The sequence below is a fragment of the Nannospalax galili genome, unplaced genomic scaffold (genome assembly GCF_000622305.1).
Source record: "Nannospalax galili isolate Female #2095 unplaced genomic scaffold, S.galili_v1.0 scaffold255, whole genome shotgun sequence".
Lineage (NCBI taxonomy): Eukaryota > Metazoa > Chordata > Mammalia > Rodentia > Spalacidae > Nannospalax > Nannospalax galili.
The window spans coordinates 2,110,358-2,123,568 of record NW_008338999.1 but is presented as its reverse complement, the minus strand read 5'-3'; the positions used below and the strand labels follow the sequence as shown (position 1 = coordinate 2,123,568).

General features: G+C 40.0%; 1 pseudogene; it reads left to right on the top strand.

The window, feature by feature from the left end:
• Positions 1-207: 207 nt before the first annotated feature.
• Positions 208-509, top strand: LOC103734661 (annotated as a pseudogene).
• Positions 510-13,211: the final 12,702 nt, after the last annotated feature.

The window sequence follows — 13,211 nt, the reverse complement described above, 5'->3', positions numbered from 1 at the left end:
TGTTGTTATACTGTATTGTCAGAATAACAAGAAAAAATGGTCTGTATACGTTCAGTGTCAGTCGCACAGTTTTGGGCTAAAAGGCTGAATCCTTTAGTATGGAACTGCAGATACAGAGGGCTTGCTGTGATGGATTTGAGTGAGGTGGGCTAATGATGAATCATGATCCCATGATCACAGTGAGTCTGAGCTGTGGTAGCGAGAATCATGGCAGGACAAGCATTTCGAAAGTTTCTTCCACTGTTTGACAGAGTGTTGGTTGAAAGGAGTACAGCCAAAACTGTAACCAAAGGTGTCACGCTTCCAGTAAAATCTCAAGAAAATGTATCGCAAGCAACAGTTGGAGCTGAGTAGAATATGGCTCTGAAAAACAGGTTGGAGACATTCAACTGGTTACTTTGACAAACTTCAGAGATGAAGTTCTTTTCCCAGAATTTGGAGGCACCAAAGCAGTTCTAGATGACAAGGATTATTTCTTATTTAGAGACAGTGACATTTTGGGGACATAATTAGGCTGAAATTATGGTTGAAATGGCATTGTACAAAGCTTCCCAGTCCATCAAAATTCTGAAATATTTCATCATGCAAATAATTTTTATGCTTCCCTTTTAAAATAAACTGATAATATTTAAACTTGAAAGAAGAAATGATTACTGTTGTCCAAGGGAGAGAGGAGCATACCATGAAATAGGCCTAGCTTAAAAATGGGAGAGCACAGGATACAAAGCCAGTAAGATTTATCTGAAAGACCCTAGATATCAAGTAGTGATAATTCCATGTGGAGAGTGAAATTAACCCTGCTGAACAGCTACAATTAGAGAACAACAGAGAGGAGGAACGGCCAGACAGATGGGAGAAAAACTGGGAAAAAAGAGTTGTAACTCAAAAACAAGACATTGATCATATGAACAAAACAACAAAATAGATAATAATACCGAAAGCAATCTGTTGTAGCTATCATTTACAAAAGCAAAAACAAATGGCAAGAAGTTTTTAAAATACTGTGTCCTAGGAGTCCAGAGAACTGGAAGGAATGAATTCTATAAGGTAAATAAAAGTCACTGTATTGGACCCTTTGTTAAAAACTTGGTCAGCATAAAATAGTACATCCATGAAATCTGCTTTGTTTTGTGTTAGTGAACATAATACGCTGATGATAATTTTTCTCATTCTCTCACCGTGTTATTTCCCGAACTCCATTTTCTTCTGAAGGTCATAAAGTTCTCCAAGGTAATTTGCTCTTACCATGGGGATTTTGAGGAACATAACCTTCGAGGTTGGGAAGGAAATACGGCATCTGAAAACAGATTCTGCAATCAGCTAGCCTGCACACCTCCCTAGGCTTTTGTCTCCTCATCTGTAAAATGAAGTATTTGAATTAGATGACCTCTCAGGTCTCTTCCATGGTGAGACATCTATGAGTCTGTGAATTTAACCATTATCTCCAAAACATCCCTGTGACTTGCATAGTGCTCTTGGTAATAAGACTAAAAGTTGGCCTGCAAACCACAGATAGCCTGCCTGACTTATTGTTTACTTGAAATAAATTTCTTTTCCTTCTTCAGGAATTCATGAAAATGGAGACACGTTAGCAAAAGTAAATCTTAGACATGCAGAGCCTGAACATGGAATGTGGTTTGCATAGTTATTAAGTGTATATTTAGTTGTTTGTTTTGGCATGTGTTCATGTATATGCAGATGCACATAGGCTGTGCCTATGTGTTGACATATGTATGGAGGCAGGAAGAGGACCTCCAGTGTTATTCCTCAGGTGCTGTCCGCCTTTTTTTTTTTTTTTTTTTGATACAGTGTCTCTTACTGGAACTCACCAAGTAGGCTAGAGTAGCTGGCCAGCAAGTCCCACAGATCTCCCTGTCTCCACCTCCCTAGTGCATTTTTTAAAGTGGGTTCTGGGTACTGAACTCAGCCATTTGCTTGCAAGGCAAGCACTTTACTGACCGAGCTATTCCGCCAGCTCTAATTAAGCATTTCCTGATTGAATGAATGTAGAGATAGATACTTAGGCCACTTGCTTCAGCATACCAGACATTACTAGGCTCCTTTCCAAAGTATCCTTAACCATCTACCTTTAAAAAACATCCATAGGGATGAAGAACTCCTAATCTCAGTTGAGTACTAGTTAAGTCCTTATAACATGTGAATAATAAGACGTAGGGGGAGTAGGAGTTAGTATTGCCAGAGGAGAAAGTCAAATTTGAGTGTGGCAGGCGAGTGTGTGAGTGTGTGAGGTGAGTGTGGAGGACCAACCAAAGAAATCCTTGCTTATAAGAGAAAGACAAATGAACTCCGTACTGTCAATATTAGCTCCATTTTACTTCTGAACCATTTGGGAAACACTATTTATTCTTATACAGACTTTGTAGATTTTTTTCCAAAGAATGACTTAAAATGTATCTTTATAAGAGGATTGTTGTTAGTCATGGTGTTTTCCATCATGGACACACCAGACATCTGAAGAGGTCAAAATAATGCTTTTTTGGAGTTATGACAGGCAGTAAAGTTTCAGAGTATATGGACACTTTTGTACTCAGCTGAAGGAACAAAATATTGCAGATTCAATTCAAGTTTTATATTTCTGATGTCACTTCCTTTTTCTACTAAGGTAATAAACCTCCTGAAATTTATTTTCATAATTCTCAGGCACGTTCTTTTATTTTACTGTGCATAGCTGCGCCCGTATATCACAGTGTGTTTTTTTGCAAATCTTATACACAGGGTCTTATGCTACTTCTATAATTCTGAAAGTTCTCTTTTAACATTCCATTTGATATACATCCACGTTGCTATTTTTGAAGTGGAAATCTCTGGTAGCTTAAGCATCCCTGGTTCCCACAGTGGTGTTTCCTCACTTGTTGATTGCACAATGTATAAAGAAGACTTCATCTGCAGTCTACGGGAGAATGCAAAGGTCACATGTTGAAGACTCCAGCCAAAGAAGGAGGCATGCTGATCTCACCTTGCTGATCTCCCCTTACATTTCCCAGGTGGAAAAATTTGGCACACATTGCAACATACAATCACAGCTACCTTTCATCCTAATCCCATTTGTGATATAAAGAAACACTTCTCAGCAAATTACAGATATATTCATTATACATATATATATATGTATATATGAGTAAGAAAACAGACTACCTCAAACAGGAAAAGAAACAAGTGTTTTATAAAAGTAAAGTATTCAATTTCAAGTCAGCTGTTGAAATATCTTGTGTTAACGCAGTGAAAGTACTGGTCTTAAGTTTTTAGCCTCACTTTCTAGGTAAAATTTTTCATAGATGTTCTAAAACAGTGATCTGACTTTTTACTTTGTAAAACACTTTATAAACATATTTTTAAGCATGCATATGTGTGTGTGTGGTGAGAGTGAATGAGACCATGTGCAAGTTATCCACCTGTGATTGGAAAAATAGGCAATGGAAAATCAAGGCTATGGTCTCCTGGTGTCTAGGTGATGTTACATTCAACACTCAGTATCCTCTAGGCTGGTGCAACGTGACAGCCTGGAGATGTCATGGGGAACTACATGTGTCACTTTGTGCTACTCCAGAATATTCTAAATATATGATAAACATGAATTAATTTTAAAATAAGAAAAAGACTAATAAATTGAGTGTTTAAAAGACTATCTTGTGTGATATCTCACTAAAACTCTGAGAGAAGTAATTTGCTTTAATTGCAGCTACTTTATGCACAAGATAAAATATCATCACTAAAGATGCTATCAATATATTTAAGTAAATTCTTTTTTTAGGACCACCATAGCCATTTACAAAAAAGAGTCCTAGGGAAATGGAAAGGAGTTTTTGTCCACAGTTTCTATGTGTTTGGGGCTGGAGATAGAACTGGGTTAGAGCTGTGTAGAGTCAGCTCAACTGGACTATGGTTCCCGTAGCTCTCCCCTGCCTTGCCTATCCTGGGGGCTAGGGCAGGGTGGAGGGCAGGGGAAATCACACTAAAGAGCGTCACATTCACAAGATCTCTTTACTGTGACAGTAATTCTTTCCTGCCTGATTCCCCCTGCACTTGAATCCCTACCTCTACCACCTTGACTATCCTAACAAAGCAGTTTAATATTTTCTAATTATTTTTACTGAAAACCCCTTTAATGTGGCTGTTTCTGCTCCTAGTTGGAAGGTTTGTGGTTTTTGACCAGGGCTTCTTTCTGCATCCTGAAATCTTTCATGCCGATTTTATAGGCAGCAGCCACATGAGCCCCATGTAGGCAGACTGGGAGAATCCGGATAGCATGCAATCAGTCACCCACCCATTTCTCCACGTAAGCAGCCTCCAATTCAACTGCAACTTATTCCTCTTTCCTTCTCTCTAACCAATCACTTCTCTGAAGGTGAGACCAGGCTCAGACTCACCTACCATTCCTCCACAGTACCTGGCAGTATCCTTGCCCAGAGTAGGCATTTAACATTTCTTATTAAATCCATGGGTGATGATCTGCTGATTCAGTAAAAAGTCAAGAAAGACTGCAAAAGAAATTTGAACATATGACATTGGTTTAAACTGGAATTCTACCTTAAGGGTGTTTGATTTGTGTTTGTACTAGAAAGAAAGCATACCCTTGAATCATGCCCAAATCAATGAGCTAAGGGCTCAGTGTCAGATGAAACAGTATCTCCCATGTGATACCTGATAAATGACTACTGAAATTCCTTCCCTGGCATGATCCTCTGTTTTAGTAGAGGATCTTCCATCTGGCAGAACAGGTGTGGAACCCTTCAGTGCTGACATAGAATAGGACAAGTTGGGTGTCAAGTCGTTTTCACCTGTAAGCTCAGAGCTGGCTCCAAAGGCGCAAACTGAGCAGTTCCAGAAGCATCTCCTTGCCATCTCCAGGACTTTTGAAAGGGTGAAGGGCCTTTAAAGCTTCCACCTATTTTTGCCTGTAGAGATCTCAAAAGTAAAGACACTCTGAATTCAATTCACTATTTTACCTTCCTCTTATAACAGCTATTATTTTTGTACCCTTTATCTTTTCTCACATCACCCAATTAAGCAACTTTCAGACCATCTTGAATTCATCCATAGTCCTCATTCTTACCATTAGTTTACTAGAATTTCCATAACAAAGTATCATGGTCTAGGTGTTTTAAAATGTGGAAATATGACCTGGATAGATGGCTCAGTGGCTAAGAGCACTTACCACTACTCTTACAAAGGCCTGAGTTCAATTTCCAACACCCATGTTTGGTGGCTCAACCATTTGTAACTCAGCTCCAGAGAGATCTAACATCTCTGCCCTTCAGGGGCACCTGCAAGTGTGACCACACACCCTCGCATCCTCACACCAACACACAAGTACACAAAATTAAAAATAATAAAAACAAATTTTTTAAAATTGAAAATGTTTGTGATGGATATTCTTTCTGGTATAAGCCTGCGTTCAGTTTGTAAGTATTTTATTGAGACTTTGCACCTATGTTCATCAGTGACATTGGCTTGTAGTTTGTTTTGTTGTGGTTTGTTGTTGTTGTTGTTGTGTATTTACTTGATTTAGGTATTAGAAAAATACTGGCTTTATAGAAGGAGTGTTGAAGTTCTCCTTCCATTTCTGTGTTTTTGATAATTTAAGAAGTGTTGGCTCTAGTTCTTCTTTGAAGTTCTGGTAGAATTCTGCAGACCATCCTCAAGCTAAATCAGTAGAGATGGAAACTCACCCTATGCTCCTCCATTTTAGGTTTTGTCTCTTATCCAAAATCACTGCCTTTGTTTCCTTTCCAAACATGCCTGATAATAGTGGAGGTTTTTTTATTTTGTATTTCTTTTTCCTTCCTTCCTTCCTTCCTTCCTTCCTTCCTTCCTTCCTTCCTTCCTTCCTTCCTTCTCTATTTCTCACAGTTTATGTATCTGGAAACTTGTCCTCTGGGAGATCACTCTATCTTCCTCAAAGCAAACAATCCTTCTCCGTGTTGCAGTCTTCTATCCACCTACCACAGGCTCATACAGCACGACTCATCAGCTAGATGAAGAAAGGCACTAACCTGACCTAACCGAAGTTAATGTAATGCCCTTGATCTTTTCTTTCCCATCTCAAATCATTAGTATCAGGCTTCTACTTCCAGGTCTACAGTCCTCCTGGAGTGACTCCGAATTCCTATTACCTGGAACTCCCAAAGTGACTTGCTGAGTCTGGTAGAGAATGTAAAGCACACATTTCTGCAGTCTTAGTGCTTGCAATGCATGGCAATTCTCTGAATCCAAGAGAAGGTGCAGGGCAGACCTGGCACCATGAATCCCAACAGCTGCCCAGTGCAGAGGGAAGGAAGATGCTGAAACTGGAGAGCTAAGGACTCAGGCCTCAACAGTGCATGTGGGTGTGATCAGATGATGAGAGGGAAAGAAACACTGGAGAATGAGGAAAGTGGATCTCTGCTTAGTTTTACAGATTTCTAGCTGCATTGTTCTCTACAGCAACTCACTTCCCCTTTTAGTTTTTCCTCAGCTATAGTCATGCGATACCAGAATTTGACCCCCAAGTCCTCAAATGGCACTTTCCCCCAGTAACCTTCCTTTGAAAAATCTTAATATTTTCAGAAGTGTATTTTCTTTTGTGGCGATCTTAATTATTTTCCTTATGACCCATTTCCTCAGAGTACTTTGATGCAAGTACATGGCTAATCAGAAAATCTCATTCAATTCTTACTGTCAGACAATGGTTTAGTGTGTTTATACCACATAACCACCCACCCTTCAACTGGTCACCAGAGGAACTTGTCAGTAGTATTACAGTTGTGAGAATTTAAGAATTATATCTCCATAGCTTTTCTTTACGAATCAAAACCAAACCTGAAAAAATCCTTTATTGCTGTTCTCACACGTCTACTTTCTACCCCAGGTAAGTTATGGCACTGCATATTGCTTAACGGAAATGTCACAATTATCATCTTGAATAAGAAAATGAATAAAAATAATTCATATCTTAGAATTCGTCGGCCACTGGTATCATTTTAATGCATCATCAGAACTGTATTAATATGTTTTTAAGACTACTACAGTGGTGTATTACTTGCCTTTTTAATCTAATGCCTTACACTATGCATAGCAGCAATGTGTTAGTAGTAGTGCTTTCTATAGTATTCCTGTACCAAGAGTATAAATAGATCAGATCGCTTTCCCAACCTGTGCCTTGATTGAATTATAATGAAATGAAGCAGCGAGGTTCATAGTATTGGACATTTTAAATTTATCTTGAGCAAGAGAATCTCTAACTTATTCCCAGATTGGGTAATTCTAATCATTGAAAGAAATCCCATAATAATTACTCAGGAGTATTGTTTACTGAGCATTATCAAAATTTTTGCCAAAGGAAGCTACATTATTTTTAAAATTAAGTACAGAGTTAAGGGTGAGGATTCCAAGTGCCTGAGTTTGAACTGCATGACTCCTGCTGACCTGTAGAATTTGCAGAGGGTAGGGGGTTGGACGCACAGAAGTTGGGTTTGGCTAGGGTTACAGATGGCTCCTGTCTGAGCTAGTTTGCTTTAGAAAGAGATTCATATTATTAGGGGGAAAAGAACTCTAGGATTGTATTTTTGGCTAGGGTTACAGATGGCTCCTGTCTGAGCTAGTTTGCTTTAGAAAGAAAGAGATTCATATTATTAGGGGGAAAAGAACTCTAGGATTGTATCCAAATTGGCAACATTCATGTCTAAGCCTCAGATTTCTTGTGTAGTGATAACTATTAACAGTTAATAAATACAGTAGTAATACAATGTTACATGCAGCTGCTCTGTTTCAGAAAGCACGGAGAAATAAACCCCCAGGCGAAAGAGATGCTCTTCTCCAAATAGCTTTATCACTTACATTCACACTCCAAATGTCACCTCAGATGATAATGACAATAATAATAACTAACATTTAGTAAGCACTTACTCTGTGTCAGAAAATGTACTAAGTCATTTAGATATATCAACTGCTAAATCCTCTAAACTGCCCTTTGAGATAGGCACTCCAATTAGCAGCACTTACAGCTCAGAAGACTGACACATGGAGAGGTTAAGGAAATTGTTCAAGGTTACCCAGATGAAGTGGAGGAGCCAGGATTTGAATCCAGGCAGTCCAAGTTCAGGGGCTGCACTCTTAACCTGAGCTTTTTATTATTCTCCTCCTTGCATGCTGATTGGCATTGTAGTCAGCTTAATTTTGAGGAATGAACTAATTAAATTTTCTCAAACATCTATAGTACCAGTTCTTTATAAAACATTATACAGCTTTTATAATAGATTTGCCCACATCAGTCCATTCTGAACATGTAATTGCCCCCCCACCCACATGTTCATCTGCAGAGGGATAGGGACCTCAAAAGATTTAAGAAACTTGTCATACGTTGGGTGGCTAATAGGCACAAACTCAGGACAAAAGCAAGGTACTGTTGTCAGGGTACCTATCTCCTGCGTCACTAGCCTGCTCCAACACATAGGTATCAAATAGAGGCATCCTATCCCTTAATACTATTAATTGCTGGGATTTTTCCTTCAGATGTGTAATGATACCACAAGAGATCAAAGACAAATATCTATTGAAATCTCATTACAAATATATTAGTCACTTTTATTGCTGTGATGGAACACCATAATCAATAGTGCCTTATGGAAGAAAGTAATTTGGCATATAGTTCTGGGAGGATAAGAGTCCATCATGGTGGGGAGGCATGGCAGAAAATGGCAGACATGGTGGCAGGAGCGGAAAGCTGAGAGATAACATTTCCACCCACGTACAAGAAGCAGAGAGATCACGTCTTCAAATGCCAACCTGAAAGAGAGGGTGCAAACTTGAAGGGGGCAGGGCTGTAAACAAAGCCTGGCCCCAGTGATGTACTTCCACCCTTCAAGACTACACAGTCTAAAGGTTCCATAACATCTCCAAACCAGCACCACCAAATATGTTCAAATACATGAGCCTGCAGGAGACATTTCTCATTCAAACCAACACAGCAACGTGAACGATATGTATAACAAACAGCATTAACAGAAATTAAGACACCTCTGCCACAGGTAACATTAGTCCTTCCTGCTGATTTTAGATTTTTATTTGTATTTATATTTATATGGATATGTGTTTGTATGCATGTAGGCCCTGTATGTGGGGATGCCCACAGAGGCCAGAAGAGGCTGTTAAATAACCTGGAGCTGGTGTTACAGGTAGCTGTGAATCTCCAAACATGGGTGATGGAGCTGAACTCCCATCCTCTAAAAGAGCAAGGGCTTTTAACTGCTGAGCTTTCTAGCACCCCACCCTGTCCCCATATCTTCCTGCTTTTAGAAATTTCCTTAGAAAAAGGTTAAAAATGGCAATGCCTTTTATATGGTTATGATTGCTTACTTGCTTGCTTGCTTGATTGATTGATTGACTGATTGATTGATTGACTGACTGGCTGATTTATAGACAGGATCTGTAGCCTGGGCTGGCCACCAATTTGTTGTGGCATCAAGGATGATCATGAACTTCTGATATTCCTACTTCTGACTCTGTGTGCTAGAATTGTAGGCATGTACCACTGCATTCAATTTATGCATTGTTGAGGTGAGAACCCAGAGCCTCATGCACATTAGATAAGGACTCTACCAACTGAGCCATATCCCCAGCTTGGCAATGGATGTGGATATTAAAAAAATACTATCTGTAAGACAGAGTTGGTGTGATCCTATTTATAGATCATTAGAGAGATCAGACAAGCCAGTCTGGGCAGCTTCAGTGAATTGGCCACCCGGGGGTCATCTGTGAGCACTGGCCGTGACATGTCTTGGCACTCACTGTGACATATCAAGTAGACAGTGGCCATTCCTCTGAAAAAGAAATATCTTTTTAAAAAAGCAGCAATCAGCCCTCTGTTGGGTAAGTGAAACCTCTGATAAATCTTCTCTGAGGACCTTAGAAACTGAAGATGATGAGGGGTCTGGCTCCATCAGACAGTCTACTCTCCTAAATAATACTTCATGCTATCCAGTCATGAACAAAAGAAAAGAGACCAAATTCCAAAGTCTATGGAAAAGTCTCTGTCTACATACTACTGAAATGGTGGTACTATAAATGTTTCTGATGATGTCTGTGGACTCATGGAATCACCCTCCTGTCTGAAGAAGACTCAACAAACACATCTATTTTTACCTAAATACCCACCTGGATTTGGGTTCTTTTTTTCTGCTGATTGCAAAAGGAAACTGGACTACTGGGCCATTGTAGATAATTATGGTCCAAGCTTATTGATGTAAGAGGATGAAGCTCAACATCAAGTGTTTGGGATCTGAGGAAAACATGTGGGTTCTGTTGGGGCAGGATTTTATATATATATATATATATATATTTAATTATTTATTATTTTTACTTTATGTGTATGAGTGTATTGCTTGCATGTATGTGAGTGCACCCGTGTTGTGCAATGCCACGGAGGTCAGAAGAGGGCTTCAGATTCCCCTGGAACTGGAGTTTAAGGACAGCTCGTAGCCATCATGTGGGTTCTGGGAATCGAACCTGTGTCCTCGCTGAGCCACCTCTCCAGCCCCAGGATATTTTTATTCTTGTTAATAAGTTGTACCTCGTTGATTTCTTCAGGAAACTCATTCTGGGAAAATGATCCAAATTTGAAGAATTGAAATACAGAAATTGCATCTTCACATAGGAGCAGTTCGTTCAATTGAATGTTCCAGAAGCTCTAAATTCAGTGTTGCTTTTTCCAGCAAATTAGGCTGAGTGACTTCCTCCCTCACCTTTTGTGTGTGAGGCAGGCAGGATCCCATACATCACATTTCAGCGGCATCAGAGATTCTGTGAAAGCAGATGTCTCTAGAAAGTTAATGAATGAGAAACTGCTGTGGGCCTCTTTCTCATTGGAAGGTGGTGGCATTATTGAAAGTCTGATTCCAGAGTCCAGGGATGGCTTTGCTGCAGCTTTGCATGCAAGTGCCACCACTGACTTCCTTCCTCCTTGCACGGCTTTGACAGGTTATGATAGCAAAGCCATTTATCTTAAGTTAATAAATCAGAAGGAGGTTTTTTTTTTTTTTTTTTCTTTTTTTTTTAAGCTGTGTTTCATGCAGCAGTTGGGAAATGGAAAGAACACAGGAGTTTTTGCTGGATCCTGCTTACAACTAAAGAGGAAGATAATTTATCTTCTAGCTTAGAGTTGTTAGTCAAGAAAGAAAAGGAATAGCCTTTGTTTGACTAGCCTCTTGCATCCAGGGACCTTTCATAATAACCAGCTGCTGTCTCCACAGCCATTCACTCTACCAGCTTCACATGATCTGCCACATTTCACCCAGTGTTGTTTATCTCTACTGTGATTCCACATTGGAATAAGAAGTGCCCGTGGGCTGGAGAGATGGCTCAGAGATTATGGGTGCTTGCTGCTCTTGCAGAGAACTGGGGTTCAGTTCCTGGAACTCATATCCTATAGTTCACACATGCCTGTGACTCCAGCTTGAGAGGGGTCTGATGCCCTCTTCTGACCTCCACAAGCACCCCAGACATGTGTGCATACATACACAAAATACATAGAAATAAAAGCCAATCTTAATAATAAAAAAGAAACATTTGTCATGCTTCTGCGTGTCTAGAGATCAGGCAGAACCCTGAGAAAGAAGAAAACTTCCAAAATAAGGGACTGAGCCAGAGTTATTCTCATCTTTTAAAAAGTTTTATATATATATAATTTTTATTATTATCACTATTACTTCAGTAAGATTATGTTTTTTCCAGTTTGTTGAACTGGTACAAAGAGAAGAACCCTAGTCAGGAGAACACATTCTTCGTCCTCCATCTCTGATGCTTCCTGGAAGAATTCTGCGTGTGTGAACGCAGACACCTTCTCCTTTCTTCACTGTAGCTCATTCCACAATTATTTTTATCTAAGTCCCACATGGAGAGACTGTACATACACTTCCAGGAAAAAGAAGAGGTGCAAAAAGCACACTGCTGGGGTAAATTTGATGTTGTGGGGAATGAGTCCCCTGCCGCTTGTGATATCACCATCTCCTGACACAGCTCGGAAAAGCATGGCTCCGAGGACAACTGTCTGTAGATGGACAGAAGGAGCTAAATGAACTATAATGCCCAAGCCATTGACAGATATTTCTGAAACTGGCTTCTTTGGGAAGATAACAGATTACAGCTGGGCTTTCTACCAATTCTATTTCAGCAACTAATTGCATTATATGGGAATAATATTGTACTTGAAGGGACAGAGGGAATTATGCCCTGCTTCAGTGTGCCGGCAGGCCTGATAGGCACCATGTAGTCTGATGCTAAGAAAACAGCACAGAGAAGTTGAACTAAGTGAGATGTGTTTTGTGGTGCCCCGGTTATGCTCCTTTCGTTCTAAAGGAAACGGGTATTCATTAGACTTCTGGACTTGAGTGTGCAGATGCCTGGCTTTGAAGTTGTGTGAAAGTAAGAAGAACAGATCTCTACTGATCGAGGTCAATGCAGATGTGGAGGAGTGAAATTGTTTTCTGTATCATCACAGTGCAATGGAATGTTAACAAAATGTTATCACTTAAGCAACAAAGTGTGTGCAACAAGATGTGCTGATTCCAAGCATGTCTGTTTCCTCTTCCCGCACCTCTTTCCCTCTTCCCTTCCTTCTTTACCTTCCTTACTTTCTCCCCTTTCATTTTACCACCTCTATTCTTAAATTCTTAAGTGTGTGTGTATAGTGTGTGTGTAGATGCGTGTGTGTCGTGAATGTGTGTATAGTGTATGTGTGTGCTGTGTGTAGTGTGTGTGTGTGCTCTATGTGTATAGTGTGTGTGAGTGTGTAGTGTGTGTATGTGTTTGGGTTTGGGTACTGTGTTTGGGTCTGTGTACTGTGTGTCTATAGTGTATGTGTATGTGTGTGTAGTATATATGTGTGGGTAGTATGTATGGTGTGCATAGTGTGTGTAGTGTGTGTGTGTGTGTGTGTGTAGGAGCACATGCTCTTGTTTGTATGTATGGAGGCCTAAGGAATACATTGTGTGCCCTGATCTGTCATTCTCGGCCTTATCCACTTGACACAAGGTCTCTCATTAGACTTAGAGCCCGCTGTTTTTCAGCTAGGTTGGCTGTCCAGTGAGTCCTGGGCGGTCTGCAGCTCTCTGTCCACTCAGCGATGGAGTTTTAGAGGTCTATATCCAGCCTGGCTTTTGTTTTTTGTCTGTGGGTACCGGGAATCTGAAGTTGGGTCCTCATGCTTACACACCAAG